At 45.4% G+C, this 21519-nt stretch overlaps 1 long non-coding RNA gene across 1 annotated transcript in view; it reads right to left on the bottom strand.

Annotated features, from left to right (window-relative positions):
• Positions 1–5467: 5467 nt before the first annotated feature.
• The window catches only part of LOC132593502 (uncharacterized), a 197487-nt gene continuing 181435 nt past the window's right edge, over positions 5468–21519 (bottom strand). Inside the window, exon 6 of the long non-coding RNA XR_009559109.1 lies at positions 5468–7069. This is a non-coding gene — a long non-coding RNA (uncharacterized lncRNA). The remainder of the gene's footprint in view (positions 7070–21519) is intronic.

Genomic DNA, 21519 nt, shown 5'->3' with positions numbered 1-21519 from the left:
TTTCCCCAGGTGCCATCTGCCCCAAACCCAGCATGTGCAGCCTTCCTTACCCCGCTTCCCCATCCACTGGGCACCGGTCCGTTCCCTGCATTGGCCTTTGATCTTTTACAAACAGCATGGGTAGCTCCCGTTTGTCAAGCCCGTACACCATACTTTGCAGGTGTTATCATGTAAGTGTCATTTCCCCCGTTTTACAAAGGGGAAAACTAAGGATCAAAGAAGTTCAATGGGGGCTTCCCTGGTGGCGCAGTGGTTGAGAGTCCGCCTGCCGATGCAGGGGACACGGGTTCGTGCCCCGGTCCGGGAAGATCCCACGTACCGCGGAGCGGCTGGGCCTGTGAGCCACGGCCGCTGAGCCTGCGCGTCCGGAGCCTGTGCTCCGCAACAGGAGAGGCCACAACAGTGAGAGGCCCGCGTACCGCAAAAAAAAAAAAAAAAAGAAGTTCAATGACTTCCTCACTATTGCACAACTATGAAGAGGTTAAAGCCAGGATTTAATCACACAAGTCTATTTGGTTCTGAGACGAGGGCTCCTAACTACACCCCAAGTCCCCTTCCCTATGAGACCCACAGCAGAAGCTTGCTGAGTTTCACACTTAGCCCATCCCAATAGCTCTTTCAGATTGCCTATTCCAACTGGGAATGCAGCATCTCGGGCAAGGCATCTTCTATGATCTTCTTGAATACCTTCCTAGATGGGGAGCTGACTCCCTCACTGCCTCTTCCCCTCCAGTTTCCTTCCACTGCGCTGGTGGGCAAGCTGACGCTCCTTGGAGCTTCCTAGACCAACTGGAGGGTCTCTGCTGCCCTCGCCCTGTCTCCTGTCTCCCAGAGTTCAGCCTGCCACTCAGCTTCAGAGGGAAGCCTCAACCCCTCGTGCCCTGGGCACAGTGCTACACATATAATAGATGCTTGAGATGGCTGTCTCTGAGTTTTTGCCTGGGCAACCAGACCTCCAAAGGAGGGACCCTCCCCTGCCCAGGCTGTATCTGATGTGCCCAACTATTCCTTCAAATGACTGTGTTGACACATCACAATGTACCTTGGGTAGCTTGGGATGGCAGGCAGCTCTCTGGATGAAGAAGTATTAATTGTCCTGGGTGTGTGAATCCAGGTTTCATTTACTCCATTCACTGTCTTTCATTAAATAGTCACTGTGAATATACTGTGCTGGACACCGAAGACCCAGACATAAATCAGACAGTCTCTGACCTCAGAGAGATTCCCATGGAGTCAGAGTCCTAGAATTGGAAACAGAGACAAAAATGCAACGTGGAAAGAAGAACTGATGACGCTGTAATTAACAACACTTTGCATCATTCTTAACGCTGCCGCCTTGCCCTGCAGACTGTGCCCTGGCGCAGACCGTGTCCGCCTTGTTGATCACCGTTTTTTCTTGCGCAGAGCCGTGCTCAATGGGAACTCAATGCTGATCTGGTGAATGAATGAATGAACAAACAAACAAATGAATGAATAAATGTCCTAGAAGTTTACACAATGTGTTGCTGGAACACGGGGGCTGACACCAACTCCTTGGAAAAAGAGTGCTGAGCAACGAGTTTAACTTCATGGCTCATGTGCCAGTGGGGGTGGGAACTGGGGGCTCAGGAAACTGCAACGAGCAGAAGGAACTGCCCAGACGAAGGCAAAGAAATTCAGCAAAGGCTGAAGTGTTTGGGGAGCTACAAGTGTCTTCGTGTGACTGCGAAAGCAATTCAGGGCTGTGCCAACGCACTTAATTATCTGAATTTTGAGCACAGCACTGAGTCTGCAATAGAAGCCACTGTGGTTTACACGTAGGAAAGGGGAGGGGCTGTGTCCACACCCATCAGGAGTAAACTCCCTACCTATTCCCTCTCCTTTTGCCCAGCCTGGGTCCCTGGACCTGCAGACATGACCTTGAGCATCTGCCTCCCATGGGATGGAGACTACCAGTGCCTCTCAAGGAAACAGGCATGTGCTTAAATTCACGGCACACTCTCCGGTGACTGGGCAAGTGACGCGCCCTTTCCTGGGGCTGACAGATCCCTGGGCTGCTCATCGACCGGTGTGCCTACCCCCAAGCACTGTGATTAGCCAGGGTGTGGTGACAGCTGGCTGACATTAATTATCTGTGAGTTAGAGGCATCTGAAAGCACAGGCAGAGGGCTGTCAACAGAGCAAGACAACAATGATGATTGCTCCTGGGCTTTGCAGCGGGGACCATGACCGGGGACAGGGGCTTTCAGGTTCAAGGAGGGGTGGGCAAGGCCAGCAGCCCTTCCCAGCAGTCTCCAGGGCTGTCCACCAGCAATCTTTGGGTTAATTCACAAGTAGGTCAGGCATGCGGTGGCGATCAATGCATTACCCATCACCCTGCCCCAACGCCCCGTCCATCACCACATCCTGGCAGTTTGGCCTCCTAAATAGTTTTCACATCTGTCCACTTCTCTGCATCCCAGTGATGCCAGCCCAGTCTCCTAGCGTTGCAATTGCCTCCTCTCTTGTCCCTTCCTGTACTCAGGCCCCCCTCTACACACAGCAGCCAGAGCAGACCTTCAAAGTCCAAGTCAGACCCTGCCACTGCTCTGCTCAGAACACATCCTCCCTGCAAACCCAGCCTGTGGCCCTGCTGGACCCTCCAGCTTCATCTCCACCCCAGACCTCTGCTCTCCTATCACAGTCACTTTCAATCGTTTTCCCAACCGTGCCTCTTGCCATGTGGCTTTTGCCCATGCTGTTCCGCCTGAGTGAAATGCTCTTCCCTCTCTCCCCTATGCTCTAGTGTTCCTTAAATCTCATATCATGTGTCTCTTCCTCCACAGAGCATCCCTCAACCCCAAACCAGGACAAGTTCCTTTGTCTCACAAGGAGGCAGTGCAAGGTAGTGGCCAAAGGCAGGGAAGCTGGTGTCAAACAGCCTAGATTCAAGTCCCAGTCCCTCCCTGACTGTGTGACACTAGACAAGGTACTTAACCTCTCTGAACCTCAGTTTCCTCCTCTATATAATTGGAGATGACAATAATGCCAATCCCACAGGGTTGTTTTAAGGACTAAGTTAGTAGAGGTAAAAGGCACTTGGAGCCAAGCCTGGCAGTGTGCTATAAAAGCAATGGCTGTTGATGTTTATACATTTCTTGTTTCTCTGTTTGTAACCATACCCTCCTGAATGGAATAATTTGATTAATTCTGTCTTCTTCAATATGCTCTAGGCCAGGGCAACTCAATAATCAGCACTATTGACATTTGGGGATGGATAACTCTTTGTTGTGGGGCTGTCCTGTGTATTGTAGGGTGTTTGGCAACTTATGTGGCATCAACACAGGAGATGACAGTAGCATCCTTCTCATTGTGACAACCGAAAACGTCTCCAGACTCTGCGCAATGTTGCCTGGGGAAAATCAACCTGGGCAAGACCCCTGCTCTGGTCTCTCTGACCAGGGAGTGTAGGTGGTCTCCTTCACAATTTCCTCACAGCACCTCACGTTTAGCCCACAGTAGGTGCGCACTCAGTAGATATTAAATGAATCAATGAATGAGGGAATGAATGAACACATCCCCAGAGACATCTGTAATATAAGGGTCTCAGGGGATATGAAATCAGAAGGTCTGGGGCCAAGTCCTGCCTCCACTAGTCCAAGACGGGGGGCACCTAGGGCCAATCATTTCAGTCCTCTGAGCCTCAGTGTTCTCCTCTATGAAATGGGGGTGTTGATAATGATGCTGATCTCTCCCATCACATGGGGAGGTAGTTGGCCCGTTTGAAACTGGTAGAATGACTTTGCTCCTATCACCGCAGCCCGCCTTGTCGGGCATCATCTGGGCCATGATGGGCATGGGCATGTAATATATGTAATACATAAGGAACGTAATATATCCCTTCCTCTCCCTTTTAATATTGCTGTAAATATGTCTTATGGGGGAGATAATCGAGATACAGCGCGAGTAATGGTGATGATGGAGTCAGACGGATAGAATCTCTCACCTGTCAGGAGGGCAGTTCCCCTGTCATTGCTCCATTATGAATGGTGTCTTGGGTAGATTGCTGTGTAGTGTATTTTGAATTATGGCAAGCCCCGAGCACTTAATTACATTGTGTTTCTAATAAGGAGAGGAGCCACATGGTAGCGGGAGAGCATCGTGCTCCAGAGTTTTGCCCACCCAGGTTCAAATCCTGACTGTGATGCTCCCCACTGTGTGAGCCCAGGCACATCACCTACCTTCTCTATTAAATGGGGGCAGAGATGAGTGTCACAGCACAGTAAGATATTTGGAAAGGACATGGGTTTAGAGGAGGGGCAACGCTGGGTGGGAAAACGGGATGACTCCAGTAAACTCCAAGTATCTGTCAAATGTGCTAACAGGGTTTATTTGCAGGAAATGATCCCATCCAGGGGACCTAAAAGATCAATGATTTGACTTCTAAGATGAACTGATTCTTCAGCTCTCCACTAGTTCTTCAGGGGTCACATGGCGCAGTTTCTAACATCCCTAGAAATTGGGCATTGGGCTCAGTCACCCTGGTCTCTGTTTTCATGTTCCCAAAATGTGAACTGGAAACGACAAGGACTTCTGTGTCGCATGGTGTTAGTCCAATGGCGTGGAAGGTACTCCAGTCAGTGGAAGATTGGATGCCCCACGTGTGAAATCTCTTCCATCCCGTAACAAAACTTACCTTTCCTGTCTTCCTTGCAAGCCCTTAGCCCCTTCCCAAAAGAACAAAATACAGAGCTGACACACACACCCAAAATTAAATCTGGGGGGCTCTCGTAAAGGCTCAAGCTACCCAAGATTTTCCTGTCCGTGTCCAGAAGTAAGTGTCTCAATAATTCAATTCTAGTACCTGGTTGCAGCCCAGAATTAATGCAAGACACTCTAAGTGGGCACCCCAGGTCACAGGGCTGCTCGCTGGGCTTCCTGGGCCAGAGTCATCTCATTAAAAACCAGGTCCACTGCTCCCTGGGCTCCCCCACTGGGCTGAGGCCACTCCTCTGAGCTTCAGGCCACTTAACCAGCACAATGCCCCAAAGTCCCACCCAAAGGAGGGGGCACAGCCCACAGTTTTGCTAAATGTTACCATTGAGGTAAAACGGGGAAAAGTATCCAAAAGATTTCTCTGCAATGTTCCTTACAACTGTGTGAATTTAGAATTATCCTAAAACAAAAACTTATCACCGGGCCCCATTTCCAGGGTCTGATCCAGTAAGTCTAATGTGAAACTTGCATGTTTCATCACATTTCTTTTCCCCAGCTTTACTGAGATTTAATTCACATATAACATTGGGTAAGTTTAAGGTGTACAACATGATGATTTTTTTTTCACATTTCTTTTATTTTTTAAATTGTAGTTGATTTCCAAAGTTGCATTAGTTTCTGGTGTATAGCAAAGTGATTCAGATATAGATACAGATATAGACATAGATATAGATACTTTTTCAGATTCTTTTCCATTAAAGTTTATTACAAGATATAGTCCACATATAAGTGATATCATATGATATTTGTCTTTCTCTGTCTGACTGACTTCACTTGGTATGATACTCCCGAAGTCCAGCCATGTTGCTGCAAATGTCACTCTTTCATTTTTTTTATGGCTGAGTAGTATTCCATTGTGCATATATATACCACTTTGGAGACCAATCTGGAGTCCATGTTGTCACCTGGGCTTCTGACTTACCACTGTGACTGACTATATACATCCAGAGGTTCCAACAGCCCCCTCCCTGGGTTTGATCAATTTGCCAGAGTGGCTCACAGAACTCAGAGAAACATTTTCCTTACTAGATCACCAGTGAGTTATAGAAGCATTGAATTCAGGAACAGCCAGGGGGAAGAGAGGCACAGGGCAGAGTATGTGAGAAGGGGTGCAGACCTTCCATTCCTCTCCAAGAGCTCCACTCTCCCTGAATCTCCATGTGTTCACCAACCCAGAAAGTCTCCAAACCCAGTCCTTTTGGGTTTTATGATGACTTCATTACATAGGCATGATTGATTCAATCGCTGACCGTTGGTGGTTGAACTCAATCTCCAGCCCCTCCCCTCCCTTCCCTGGAGTCTGAGGATGGGCCTGAAAGTTCAAAGCCTCTACTCGCAAGGTTGGCTCAACTAATCATCAACCCCCAAAAGTCACCTCGTTAACATAACTCAAGACACCTTTCTTGCTGTCATAGCTTAGGAAATTCCAAGAGTTTTAGGAGCTCTTTGGCCAGAAACAGGGACACAGTAACAGAACAGAAACAGTAACACAGAAACGTAACCAAATATATATATATATATATATATATATCGTATTATAAATCACCATATCACAGTGATGGTGATGATAAAGAAGAAGCTAACAATGACAATGACAGCAACCGTTATAGCATTTATTGGTTACATACTGTGCACCAGGCTCTTTACATTGTGAGTACACCGTGCTCTACGTACTGTCCTTATAAGTGGAGCCTCGGAAGTTAAAATACGTGCCAAGGTCATGCAGCTGGTAGGTGATGGCGCCTGGACATTGATTCCGAGCGTTCACTTTTCACCAACATGTCAGGGATTGAAAACCAGTGTCCACTGCTACACTCCAGCCTGCAGATGTATGTTGTTTGACCAGCAAAGTGATTTAAATGTTTGGAAATTTGTTTTCAATATTTAAATATAAGATTTGGGTGTTTTTTTTAAATTTTCGTATTACTCGAAGTCCTTGTTTCTGGCTTTTGGAAAATTCAGAACATTGGCCACAGCAAGCCAGGGTTCCCACGTGATAACTATTGGCCTAAAGGGCTGCCCACTTTAGACCCAGCTTGGATCCACCTTTTGCCAAAGTCCATACACGGGCTATTTCTCTTCTTAGGTTGTAGGCCGGCTCCAAAAGCATTTGCATTTTCAAACTTACCATTTCCACAACATTGACCACAGGCCGGTGGTCAGCCATCTGGCTTTTAGATCCTACTGAGTGACCTTCCTCTGGCCCAGGGATCAGAGGCTGACTCTGGGACCTCACTGACTTTCCATATCTCTGGGAAGGCCTGCTGGAGGTCCGGTGTGGGCTGTGCCTGATGGGAATCCAAGGAACTGGTCCAGAAGCTGCCACGGCATTGCCCTTAAAAAGCATGACATGAACTTAGATCCGAAGATGAAATTGGTTTGGGAGGTGGCAGGTCCTGTGCTCTCCGCACCGTGGCTGCTGGGAGAAAACAATCCATCTGGCACGAACAAGATCAATGCCAGCTCAGTGAATTCCCCCAGAAACTGTGAAATTGCGTAAAAGATTTGATCAAAGTCCCCATCAGCCACCAAGCTGTAATGACTTCTGTGATTTTTCTTAACCGGATTTTAATGTTTATGTTTATTATTTAGGGACTGATGGAGCACAGGAAATGCCTCAGCCTCTGGACGCCTCTCACCTCTCCCGTGAAGCACTTTAAGAACTCGGAAAAACTCAATTGCAAAGGAAAAGCATTTGGCTCTCAATGTTTCATGTTCTGTTCCCGCTCCCCAGGCTTGGAGACAGCTCAGGAACTTAATTAAAATCAGCGGAGAAAAAGAATTGAATAAATCACAACATGAATATCTCTGAAAGTCTATATCACAGCGCAGCGGCATGGAGGTGAACAAAAGATGCTCTGTTCCCTCTCTCCCTCTGGAAAGGGGAAATATTAAAATTATCTCAGAGCACACTTGATCTCTCTCTCTCTCTCTCTCTCTCCCTCTCTCTCTCCCTCCCTCCTCTCTGATAGCAGGAATAGGAGACAGAGACTGTCAAAGAGGTCAAGGGTATGGATCTGGCCCTCATTCCCAAAAGAGGTCACTAGACACAGAAAAGACCCCCAACCATCACTGAACGTAAGACATGTGACATATTTCTCCCTCCAGCAACGCTACAGAGTCATTGCGCTTAAGCCCCATTTTGCAAATTAGGTTAAGAAATTTTCCCCAAGTTTACCTGGCCTTCAGGTGGCACCTGATGCCCATTATTTACCTTGAATTCAGCAAGACATCCTTCCCCAAATAGCCCAGTAGATTCTTCCTAGCACTTGTGGACAAATTACTTCCAGGGGATCTGAGTCACACCCAGAAAGGGATGGGAGAGGACTCCACAGGACCACCAGCCTGGTGGCCCCTGCCTCTCAGCACAATCACTTCACCACTCAGTCCCCACGAGGACTGGGCTCACTCCTCACAATTGCCAGAGGAGGAAACTCTCCTCCAGCCTTGAAAATGCACTTAAGCGTCTAACATCCCGCATTCTCCATGGAGCAGACCTTGCTCAAATCTCATCTGAATCTTTTGGGCTGCAGGCTGGATCTTGTCCTTAGGGTAAATCTGAAAATGAGTGATGGACCTTTTCCTTCTTTCATCCCTCCCTCCTCCGTCCTTGTCAAAGTTCTGCCCTCTTGCCTCCCGAAGCAGGTGAAACACCCAAACCAGTGCCTGGCACAAAGCTTGTGTTTCTTAAATATTAATTCCTTGTGTTTGTTTCTTCCTTCCACCGTGCCTGTGCTCTGGGGTGGGGGGCACTCACCGGCCACCCCATCCTTCTCTTGGAGTTATTCACAGTCTCAAAAGAAGGACCATGCTTAAACACAGAGCTGCAAGGCAGGGACGTAGATGTGATAACAGAGCTAAAACTACTGTGGGATCCCAGGGAGAGACCTGCTCTGCCTTTCATGACCCAGTCTCCAGCATGCCCCTACCTAAACCCTTCTGGTTGCCTTTAGGACAAAAGTTTGATCCCTGGGTCCTCCCCCCCCCCCATCTGGCTCCACCTTAGGGCGTCCTCCCTTCTCTCACAGCAACCTCACTCCCTGCCCTGAGGGTCCTCACACAAACTCTTTCTTCCTCCTGAAGTATTCTTGCCTCTCCACTTTATCTGGCCATATCCCATTTCTCATCCATACTCTGCTTAAATACCACTTTCCCAGGAAGCCCTGCGGGACCCCCAGCCCAAAACAGGTGCAGGTTCCTTGCTATGTGCTCAAGCTAGTTTCCTTTTTAAACACTTGCAACACTGAACGAATAGTTACTCTTCAATAGCTGTGTTTTCTGCTTGACCAGAAGCACCCTGAGGGCGGGGAAGACGTCATACCAGCTGATATTTTAGCTGGGGCGTGACGGTTAGATAGAACAGACCAGTGGGAAAGGGACAGATGAAACAGGAACATAAAAGGTGTTCCTGGTGGCGCAGTGGTTGAGAGTCCGCCTGCTGATGCGGGGGACACGGGTTCGTGCCCCGGTCCAGGAGGACCCCGCATGCCGTGGAGCTGCTGGGCCCGTGAGCCATGGCCACTGAGCCTGCGCGTCCGGAGCCTGTTGCTCCGCAACGGGAGAGGCCACAACAGTGAGAGTGAACCCTTGCCCCAATAACGCCATAACACAAACAGCTCGACGCTCAGCAGCTTACAGCAAAAAGCATTTATTCTCATGCTCCTGGGACTGCAGCTAGGCTGATCTAGGCTGTCCTTGTGCTCTGCTGCAAGCTGTAAGTAGGCTGCACTTGGCTCCAGGCTCCAGGTCGGCTTCAGTCCACACATGGCTCAGGCTCCAGGGTTCGTTCAGGGTCCAGACGGAAGGGGTTGTAGCCACCTGGAGCACGTCCTTCTCATGGCAGGTCATGTTATAGCTAAAACTGACCGGACTAGCTAGGTCTCCATCACCTTATGCTTCACTTGCACGCCCTCTTTCCATATGTTTTTTTCTTTCTTTTGTTAATGATTCCTTTGCACCTAATTGCCTAGAGTAACTCATTTGTTAGTTAAAGCTATATCAGGCACCCGGTGTTTATCCTCTTTGAAACAATCCCTTACATTCTTCTTCTTTGAAGCATTCTTCATTCCAGAAGAGAAGGTCACTGTACAATAACCCCAAAGACCACCAGAGCCCATCTCTGGACCTCCCGATGCTGGCCTTGACGGCTTTGAAATGTTCCATGAGAAGAGAAGAATGCAGACCCCGCACCTGCCCCGATCCTTATGAAGAACCCTATTTTGAGCTAACACTGTAAGTTTTACTCACTGAACCCTTTCAGGGAGGACACAGTCTTGAGGGCATTAGCCTGTTGTGGCCTCCTTTGCCTGGCAAAGCAATAAAGCTACTCTTTTCTTCTTCACCCAAAACTCTGTCTCCATGATTTCGATTCAGCACTGCTGTACAGAGACCAAGATTTCGGTAGCAATCACCTGAGCGAGGCGAACACTCGGGAACATGCGAGTGTCCAGCCTTGGCCCAGAATGGGCAGTCGACGCTCTCACCCCCGCTCCAGGCCACGCCCAACACGGATGGGGTGGGGCGATGTGTTCTGCCTCTACTGGGAAGAACCCAGAGTCATGTGGCCAAGAGCACAGATACAGAGTTTAAACCTGGGGGGGTGTGAACACTGGGAAAGTGACTCCATCCCTCACAGCAAGAGCAGGGTGAGCAAGACGAGGACGGAGACGGCATCTAGGTTTTTATTTGTGGCAGAAATGTGGGACATGCTGGAAAACGTGGGAAGAAGCGCACACTTGAGGACGACGTTGAGTTCTGCTCTGAGCACGTGGACTGCGTACAGTGCCCAAGACTTACCCAGCTAGAAAGGTCTGACCTCCACTGTTCTGTATCTCAAAGGAAAGGTCTGAACTGAAATCTGGGAGCATTAGTGTGAAGATGGCAGCCAAGGCTTTGGGGGACGGAGAGGGCTGTTCAGGGGCAGTGTGTGGGGTGGCAGACTTCACTGACTGACGACCCCCTTCCCTGCTGCCTTTGCAGCCAGGGATAGACATGTGACCCTGTTCTGGCCAATAAGGTGAAAGGCAAGTTTTCCCAGGAGGATTTTTGAAAGGTTTTGTCCTACCTGTAAAAGGGCAGATTCACAGAGTGAGATGCTGGCATTGTTCTTCATCACTGTCCCTGCTTTAAACTCAATAAAATGCTCATCACTACAGTATTTTGTCACTATGAGATTGACAAGTATAGGGGAAAAGCTAACAAGCTAAAAATGTTGAGGAAAAAGCATAGAAAGAGCCCGAGTCCTTAATGACACCACTGGGTAGCTCTAAGACACCCAAGGTCATTTCCTTATGGCTTAAGCCACTGTTCCTCAAGCAATCTGTCACTTAAAGCTGAATGCATTTCTAATTGATTCAAGGGCTATGAACTAAACCTGGGGAAATAACAACAAATATTTAATTGGTGGGAATAAAAGGAGGAGCTAGTAAAATAGGAAGGAAAATGAAAAGAGAGACCTTGGAATGTGGAGAAAATATTAAAATATAATCAGAGCCCAATTCTGCAGGGAATTTCATTAAGATAATGCATGAAAATTATCCACTGGATTTCACAGGCAGGAGGCCACTGCCACAGACTAAAAGTTTGTGCCCTCTCAAAGTTCATAGGTTGAAATCCTAAATCCCAATGCAACGGTACTTGAAAGTGGAGCAGTTGGGAGGTGATTAGGGCATGAGGGTGGAGCCCTCATGAATAGGATTAGTGCCCTTATAAAAGAGACTCCAGAGAGACCCCCTGCCCCTTCTGCCATGTGAGGACATAGTGAGAAGATGGCCATCTATGAGTCAGGAAGTGGGCTCTCACCAGACACCAAATCTTCTGACACCTTAATCTTGGACTTCCCAGCCTCCAGAATGGTGAGAGACAAATGTCTGTTGTTTATAAGCTGCCTAGTCTATGGTATTCTACTATACAGCACAGACCAACTGAGACAACCACTGATGTCCTTAGTGAGAGAAAGGTTGTTGCAGGCAGGAGATAAATGGAATGAAAGATCACAGGGAATGGGCATTTGGGGAATATCAGTGTTCATTCACTCCCTTCTCCATCTTGTGTGGGACCTTGCCCATGACTCTAGGGCTGAGGCATGTGACCCAGAACTGGCCATTTAGCCCAACCAAATCCCCCTAACTATAGCCATTAATTCAGAGGTTGGCATGTGCCCCATCTTGGGCTAATCAAAGTGGAATTGGGGACTCTGTTAGGTGACAGGAAGAGAGAATCCCTCTATATATTTGTAATTGGTTACATATTTAATTTAGGAAAGATTGCTATGGTAACAAGGGAAAGAAATAAGAAAATATATTGCCCTTTATAAAAATGCAGTAAAAGATAAATCACAAAGAGCCCCTCTGTTGTACTGAAATATTGTTGCTCTGTGATTAACACTCCACACATCAACCTGGCTTTGCAGATACTCTTTTTTTCCTCACTGGACTTGAATTTGGAAGGATGGGAGGATCGAGCCATGTTGCCAACATGTAGGTAGAGACTCTGAAAATGGATCCAACAGTAAAAGCAAGAAAGAGGAGAGATCTTGTGACATTATGTGAGCATCTGAATCAAGCCATACCTGAAGCCAGACAAATCCCCTGACCATTCTCCTTCCAGTTTGGGCTAGCGTTCCCACCACTTGTATAGAAAGAATGATGATAAAAGGAGTGAAATGGAGTGGAGGAAGTGGTGATTAGTAACTGTCCTTTTTACTCAAATGCTGGAACTAGCAGGCAATGATTAAATCCCTCCTCAGCCCTCTCAAGGATTACCCTGTTTAGCCACCATTATTCAGTCAGCAACTGTCATTTCTGCCTTACATGATGGAAAAGGAGGGGAGAGGCTGTTGACTCTTTTAATCTCTTTCTGTCTGAGCACACTGGGGTCTCATGTTCCTTTCCTCCAATTGGAGAAGATGAGCCATCCACCTGATTTATCTCTCCCTGTTTTTATTTGCTTTTGTTTTCATCAGCCTCCAGCAAGATGCTACAAGTGTTCCCCCAAAGTACATTCAAGAGAAAGTACTGATTTCAGAGTAACCAGCAGTCTCTGTGCTATGATGCAGTCCCACCAGGATTGTCCATGTGGGGCCAGAGGCTGTTTGCCAAGACCTCCCGATACTTCTCTGAGCATGGTCTGCATTGAGCTCTGAGTCTCCATGGGGCTGCTGCTGGGGGCTAAGTGGCTGCAGCTGAGCAGGTCAGAGGTTCGCAGGGGCAGGGAGCAAGCAGATCGTTACAGTCATAGGGACCCTAGATGTGTTGTTGGTGCCCCACCCATCACCCCAGGACCCTGCTCAGGAGAGAGGTGGGGAGAGGTAAAGGGGCCAGGAATATGCAGATGCCCTGATGTGAGAACCTTCTGATACGCCCAGTCATCCAGCCCAATTGAGATAAGCCTGGAGAAACACAGTCTGATCTGTTTTTAGCTTCACAAGGGAGATCAAAGACACCAGATCTGGACTAGAGAGAGAGGGAGTGCTACATCTGTCATGATATGGCTCAGAACTAGGAGTCAATTATGAGACCAAATACAAAACAATAAACCCAGGCAGGTCAGAGAGGGGAGAGCTGGGAGAAGAGCAAAATCTAAAGTAAGAGTCACAAACTCAAATGACTCCAGGGCTAAGGTAAGAAAAATAAGAAGATGAGCCATGCTGGGAATAGATCATGGAGAACCGGAGAACATATGTCCCACCAAGATAAGCATCAACTCAACTTGCTATTCAACTCAAACTTGGGAGAAATAAAGGATAGTGTTGTCCAATTATTCTAGAGAAGCCAGAAAATGATTGGATGTTATTAACTGGAATTACTTCATTTTTAAATGCTGGTCACTAATTCTATTCCTCTTCTTTTTTTTCTTTCTCAACAATATGGACTTTTGGTTTCTAGCTGGGTGTGTAAGAAGTTTAGAAATTACCACTCAATCCTAACAACAAGTAAAAAGCTGAACAAACTGAGAAATCAGCAACTCTTCCTAAGTTCTTCAGAGACACAAGGTCACAGGGAAAACTGCTGCCCCCCAAACAGACAGGCTGATACAGAGAATCACAACTTACTAAGCAGAAACCCAGGCACAGCAACCACCCTGGAAGTAGTGCCTAGAAAAAAATTTATGGTATTGAATATATCAGAAAAGAGAAATATCTAAAATCAATAATCTAAGCTTTTACTGTAGGACACTAGAAAAAGAAAAGTAAATTAAATTCAGAGTAAGTAGAAGAAAATAAATAATTAAAATCAGAGCAGAAATGAATTGAAAATGAATATTGAAAATCAATAGAGACTATCAACAAAATCGTAAGGTGGCCCTTTGAAAAGGTCAGTAAAATTGATATGCCTTTAGCCAGGTTGACTAATCAAAAAACAGGGAAGACACAAATTACTAATACCAGAAATGAAAGAGGTGACATCACCACAGATCTCATGGACATTAAAAACATAATTAAGGAATATTATTAACAACTCTATGCCCACATATTTCATAACCTAGATGAAATGGACCAGTACCTTGAAAGACACAATCTGCCAAAAAATACACAAGAATTAACAGGTAATCTGAATAGGTTTATATCTACTAAAGAGATTGAGTCAATAATTAATAACCTTCCAAAACAGAAAGCACCGGGCCCTGGTGGGTTCACTGGTGAATTCTTCCAAACACTTAAGGAAGAAATTATACTAATTCTCCACAATCTCTCCCATAAAATAGAAGCCAAAGGAATACTTCGTAACTTATTCTATCATGCTATCATTACCCTACTACACCCCAAGATCAGACACATTACAAGAAAAGAAAACTACAGACCAACATCACTCATACACATAGATGCAAAAATCCTCAACAAAACATGAGCAAGTAAAATCCAACACTGTATAAAAGAATTATACACCATGACCAAGTGGGGTTTATCCCAGGTATGGAAAGCTGGTTCAACATTTAAAAATCAGTAAATGTAATTCATCAAATCAGCAGGCGAAAGAAAAAAATTTTCATGATCATTTCCATTCATGCATTTGACAAAATCCAATATCCATGCATGATAAAAACTCTCATAAACTTAGGAATAGAGGGGAACTTCCTCAGCTTGATAAGGAACATATATAAAAAAAGAAAACTTACAGCTAATAATGGTGAGAAACTCAAAGTTTTTCCACTACGGACTTCCCTAGTGGCGCGGTGGTTAAGAATCCACCTGCCAATGCAGGGGACATGGGTTCAAGCCCTGGTCTGGGAAGATCCCCCATGCTGCAGAGCAACTAAGCCCACGCGCCACAACTACTGAAGCCTGCATGCCTAGAGCCTGTGCTCCGCAACAAGAGAAGCAACTGCTATGAGAAGCCCACACACCACAACGAAGAGTAGCCCCAGCTCACTGCAACTAGAGAAAGCCAGCACACAACGAAGACCCAACACAGCCAAAAATAACTAATAAATAAATAATTTTTTAAAGAAAACTCAGTCAACAGCAATGCCACTGAACAGCATCTCAATATAGGACAGAATGTGGTTAGACAACAAGTATTTGTGACGTGCCTATGATATTCCAAACACTATCCCAGGATCCGGTGTACAATAGTAAACAAAAATAAAATATCTTTGCCTTATGAAATTCACAATCTGGTGAAGAGACAATGAGTAAACAAATAAGTTTGATAACATATTAGGGGAAAGTAGGGTGGGGTAAGAGGTACCATTTCAAATAGAGTTGGTAGGGATGGTGTTGAAAGATGATACATGAGAAGACTTAAAGGAGGTGAGAGAAAGCCATGAGGATAGCTGTGGGAGAAGTATTCTAAGCAGAAGAAACAAATGCAAAATCCCTGACACAGGAACGTGTAAAAGTAACAGCAAGGAGAGTGACAGGAGGTAAGAGCAGAGGGGAGCAGATTATGTTCCAAAGTAAGGACTTTGGCTTTTATTAGGAGTGAACTCAGAAGCCTCTGGTTTCAAGCAGAGAAGTGATATGACGTGGTTTGTTTTTTTAGTGTAATAGGTATTAGCTTCCATCCTCAAAGTCAGAAAGAAAAGGAATATCACTTTATTTCCCTTAAGGGAACCTAGCTGTGACCCTTCTCTCACAGGAAAGCAATTCCCTCTCCTCCACAACTGCATCTCCCTCCTTTGCCTCATATCACTCTTGATTAAGGGCAGTGTATGAAGACTGGAGTGCAAAGGTCTGCCTCTAATGAGTTACATCATGGTCATTGCCGGTGTCCTTGCTGTCTGATCTGCAAGAGGTCCCGAGTCATGGATAAAGCATTGCTTGAGACCCCTTGCCAACAACCCTATCTTCCTATGTGGGGTTTGCAAACTGTATTTGTGCAGGTAACTCCAGTTGCTGTAACAAATAAATTCAAAATGGCAGAGGCTGAATGAAATGGGAGATCATTTCCTGCTCATGTGATATTTCAGATACCCTGGTGCATGGGGAGCACTCCTCCGAGTGGTGATGCAGGGACCCAAACTTCTTGCATATTAACCTCCACAAGCCCCTAGAGAATCAAAGTTCCTCTGCCCCCAGAGAGAAGGGAAAAGAGAGGAAAAGCACATCCACTTCTTAGCCACCTTGACCTAGAATTCATACACATCACTTCTATTCACATTCCATTAGGGAGAGAGAGTCACATGACCTCACATGGAGACAAGGGAGGTTGGAAGAGGTTGCCAGCCAACACTGGGAGAAGATCTGAACGGTAATGAGGCTGACATGGGGCCAATGGCACCCTGATGAACCGTGTGTAGGCTGAGTGTATATGAGTTAGGTTAATGTCAACGTACTCCATAGAACATGGACTACCAGGTGGGAAAGGCTGTCTGAGTTTGAGTTCCCACTCAGTCTTGCTGGGAACTTGCTGAGTTCCATAGTGCAAGGCAGGTAACCTCTCTGAGCGCCTGTCTCTCCCATTGGAGTCAGTGATCTATAAACCACATAAAGCACTTAGCACAGTGCCTGGTACATAGGAAACACTCAGTAAACATTATCACATGTTCTCAGCACAACCTGCAGGCACCTGAAATCCAGAACTTCCGTCCTATCCAAGGCCTGTATCCACGAGGCCTGACCCTGTTAGAGGCTCTGTGCTAGAATTAGGAGGTTCTGGTCTCCTTACAACTCCACGCGTTTGTCTTATTAGGACCCCTCTTGGGTGGGCCAGTGTGAGTGGGCCTCTGTTTTGGGGAATGCGATTCTCCCAACAGAAAAGCAGATCAGGCTCAAGTGAGGTTAAGGGATTCCTAGAAATTTAAGGCAGAGAATGAAAGTTGGTGTTTTAATAAGATTTCAGGGAAGGGAGAGAAGGAAGAAGAGAGAGAGGTAAAAAGGATGGAGGGAAGAGTAGAAAGAAGGGAGAGAGCGTGTTAGGTAGAAATTTGGGAAAGGGAAGATATAAATTAGAAAGGAGGAAGGAAGAGAGAGAGAAAGAGGGACGAAGAAAGGGAAGAGGGAGGGAATTGGAAGGAGGAAGAGCTGGACTCTGGAGCCTCTTGGAGGATCTACAGATTCCTTTGGCCAGAGGCAAGTGTCACTGTGATCTGGGCTTGGTGCCAAACGCCCATGAGCTCCCACTTACCAGCCTCGAGGGCAGCAGCAGGCCCACTATATGCACAGCTTCATAAAGGACTCATCATTTTATTGTCAAGAGCACGTGCCGATCTCATCCAAATCAATTCATTCCTTAATCACACTGGGAATGGAGCAGAATGTGAAGCACCCATGTGGGAGCGATGAATATTAGCAGTATTTAACGTCCAAACGCTTCTGATACCATAAAAGCATCCTCGAGGTTGCACGATAAAAATCCAAAGTTTAATTCTTGGGTAACAAGGCCCCAGGCAATTGTGCCTTATTAATTCTGACAACAGGAATATGTATGCGAGGGCGTGACAGCCGGCTACTTAGAGCCATGCCAGCTGCCAGCCCCAGGACCTGGAAGTGATTAGTGTGCGGCCCAATTGCAGAAAGATTTAGGATCCCTTTCACTATGGGATCTTTCTCAAACACCAAGCTGTAAATACATCATCTCCCCCACCCACCTGCACCTCAAGGGATGTTTTGGAAAAGGCAGAGGAATTGAAACTAGAGGCTTATGGGTGCAGGGAGGCAGACACTGGAGAAAGATCTGATGCAGGCAGGTTGGGACAAGTTATGTACTGCACAAGGCCTCCAGCTGAAGAGGGGTGAGCAAGGGCTGAAATTCTGGTCTGAGCTCTGCCCACCAAGCCATGTGCCTTGGCATGAGGCTATACCTGCTCTGAAAAGGCAGGTTTTTCCTGAATCCAACCACCCAGAGGGTGAGCTGCATAAACTCTTTGAAACTCAATTTCTCCATTTGAAGAGACTGGACTAGATGAGAAGGTGCCTTCTGAACGGAACATTGCTTAATCCCAATTTGTTCTTTCAGTCATTCAACACACGTATATACAGGTGCCTATTGTCAACTGTATAATAGATAAGACTCTGGAGATATGGAGATGGCCTCCTCATTTTAGAGGAAAGACAGGTCCTAAGGCAAATATTTACACTAGCAGTATATGGGGGGTTATGGTGGGACCACATCTCTGTTCCAGTACAGGAAATGCCTGAGGCCTTATTTCTGTGGCGTCTCTCCTGCAGCCCAGAACAGCAAGGGCAAACAGTAGGATATGAATAATGCATTTATTATATTGCTTTGATTTTTTTTCTTACCCAATTTCCACCACTACCAAGCTGGGATCTCCTGGAAGTCGTAACTATGCCTTATTCATCTCTGGCACCCCAAAACCTAGCCTAGTGTCTGACACACAGCACAGGCTCGTAATGCGTTAAGTATTTGCTGTATGTTAAAAATCTCTAGTAAGTACTTTATACATACTAACTCCTTCAGTCATCATTTTTGTTCTGCAAGGGGTCATTTATTATCTTACTTAGTATCTCTCAGCCCCCAAAACACTCTCTAAACCATACTGCACACATTTTCTGTAAAGGGCCAAATACTAAATATTTTAGGGTTTGCGGGCCTAAGTATTTGTCACAAAGGCTCAACACTGCCACTGTAGCACGAAAGTAACCATAGGCAACACATAAACCAGTGAACCTGGCTGGAATTCATGGACACTGAAATTTGAATTTTACATAATGTTCACATGTCAAAAATATTATTCTTCTTTTGATTATTTTCAACATTTAAAAATGTCAAATTATTATTAAGTTGTGGGCCACATGAAAGGAGGCTAAATTTGGCCTGTGGGCTGTACTTTGCCAACCTCTGCTCTACTCTGACATTGTGGGGCTGGCTGTCTTCACACTTCATATCCCAGAATTCCTTGATGCCTGGCTTCCTTTGGGGTTTTGCCAGAAGGAGGCATTGCTGAAAGATCGGTAGAAGGGGAGAAGGGACTCGCTCTCTCCAGTTTCTGGCAGCATCTCTGCAACAGCAGAGGACAGTCAAGGCTCTAGCCACTCCCAGGAGTTGTCACTTACTGCCCCCATACGTGTAAACACCAGTGACCCGGTGTCCCCTAAGGTGTGAGGACCTCCTGGGGAGGACTTCCCTTCAAGATCCAGAGGCCCACCTACCAGGTATTCTCCCACGAGCACCTAAATGCTGTGGCATCACCTCTTGCCTTTCCTACCCAGCACTAAGGAACAGTTGCTGCTGTCTACATCTCTAATATTTAGGATACGTTCCCTCCCCTTTTTCACTCTTCTAGGCTCCTAACACCTGTGTAACCAATCCCCTGTATTAAATCTTCTCCATTTGAAATACCTAGCATGATGAATGTTTTTCTAACCAAACCCCAACCAATATATCCCCATTTTATAGATGAGAAAATGAAGGCTGCTAGAAGTATAGGCCTTGTCCAGGTCATTGTAGCAAGTAAGTCAAGAATACTTTGTCCAAAATACCATTTCTATTCAACGTTGGGCAAAAGCTCATAAAAGATACAAAAATTGAAAAGAAGTAAAGATACCTTTATTCAATTTGACATGATTGTGTATGCAGAAAATCCAAAGGAATCTACCCCCAAAGCTACTAGAACTAATATGAAAATTTAGCAAAATTATTAAATACAAGTTGACTATTAAAAAATCAATTATATTTCTATATAATACCAATAAATAATTGGAAAATTAAATAAATATTTAATAGCATGAAAACTATTAAAAAAACGTAGAAGTACATTAAATAAATGCTATGCAAGAACCCTTTGTGTGCTAAAAAATTACAAAACATCAATACATTGCTAAGTGAAATTAAACAAGACCTAAATAAATGGAGAGGTATACTATGTTCATAGGCTGGTGGACTGGAGGACTTAATTTGTTAGGATGAGATCTCTGTACATTGATCAATAGATTTGATGCAAAATCAATCAAAATCTCAGCAGCCCATTTGTAGAAACTGACGAGCTGATTTTTAAATTTGTGTATAAATGAAAGACCTAGTATAGGCAAAATAATCTTGAAAAAGAACAAAGTTGGAGGACCTCCACAACCTGACTTTAAAACTGATAATAAAGCTACAGTAATCAAGAGACTATGGCATTAGAATAAGGATCATTGCAACAGAAGAGAGAATCCAGAGAAAGACCCATAATTACACGTCAGTTGTTGTTGTTTTTCTTTACTAAGGTGCCCAAGCAATTCAGTGGGGGAAAGAAACAGCTTTTTAACAAATAGCACTGGAACAACTGAATAAACATGGGGGGGAAGATGAACTTTGACCTCTATCTCACACCATGTACAAAAGATCAAGTCAAGAAGGATCATGGATAGAAACCTAAAAGCTAAAACTATAAAATTTCTGAAAGAAAATATAGGAGAACAATTTCACAGCTTTGGCAAAGATTTCTTAGGAAAGAAAAAGGGCTAACCATAAAAGAAAATAAATGGAACTTCATCAATATTTTAAAATTGTGCTCATCAAGTTATATCATTAAAAAACAGGTCAGCCACAGACTGGGCGAAAATATATATCTGACCAAAAAAATAGTATCCATACTACATAAAGAACGCCTACAAATCAATAATAAAAGACAAATCACCCAATAAAAATTGTCAAAAGACTTGAACAGACATTACAAAAGAAGATAAATTAATGACATATTAGCACATGAAAAGGTGCTCAATATCTTTAGTCATCAGGGAATTACACATTAAAACTCATTGAAGGGTGTTAAATACTCATTAAAGTAATGAGATAAAACCTCACACCCAATATAATGATCCCTGTGTAAAAGACTGAGAACAGCACATATTGCTGTTGGGAGTGTAAAATGGTTCAGCCACTTCAGAAAACAGCTTGGTGGTCTTTTACGTGATAAAACATACACCTACACTATAATGCAGCAATCCTACTCCTGGACATGTGTCCAAGAGAAACAAAAACATATGTCCACACAGAGAGTTGTTCAAGAATGTTATTGATAGCTTTACTTACCACAGCCCCAAACTGAAAACCACCCAAATGTCCTTCAAGAGGAGAATGGACAAACAAATCTTGATATAGCCACACAATGGAATACGATTTACCAATGAAAAGGGACAAACATTGATAATAGCATGTATGAATCTCACAGACCTTAAATCAATCAAAAGAAGTCAAACATTGAGCTTCCCTGTTGGCGCAGTGGTTGAGAGTCTGCCTGCCGATGCAGGGGACACGGGTTCCTGCCCCGGTCTGGGAAGATCCCACATGCCGCGGAGCAGCTAGGCCCATGAGACATGGCCGCTGAGCCTGCGCGTCCGTAGCCTGTGCTCCGCAACAGGAGAGGCCACAACAGTGAGAGGCCCGTGTACGGCAAAAAAAA

The sequence above is a fragment of the Globicephala melas genome, chromosome 15 (genome assembly GCF_963455315.2).
Source record: "Globicephala melas chromosome 15, mGloMel1.2, whole genome shotgun sequence".
In the NCBI taxonomy this organism is placed as follows: Eukaryota; Metazoa; Chordata; class Mammalia; order Artiodactyla; family Delphinidae; genus Globicephala; species Globicephala melas.
The sequence above is the reverse complement of the archived record's forward strand: the minus strand, read 5'-3'. Positions and strand labels throughout refer to the sequence as shown.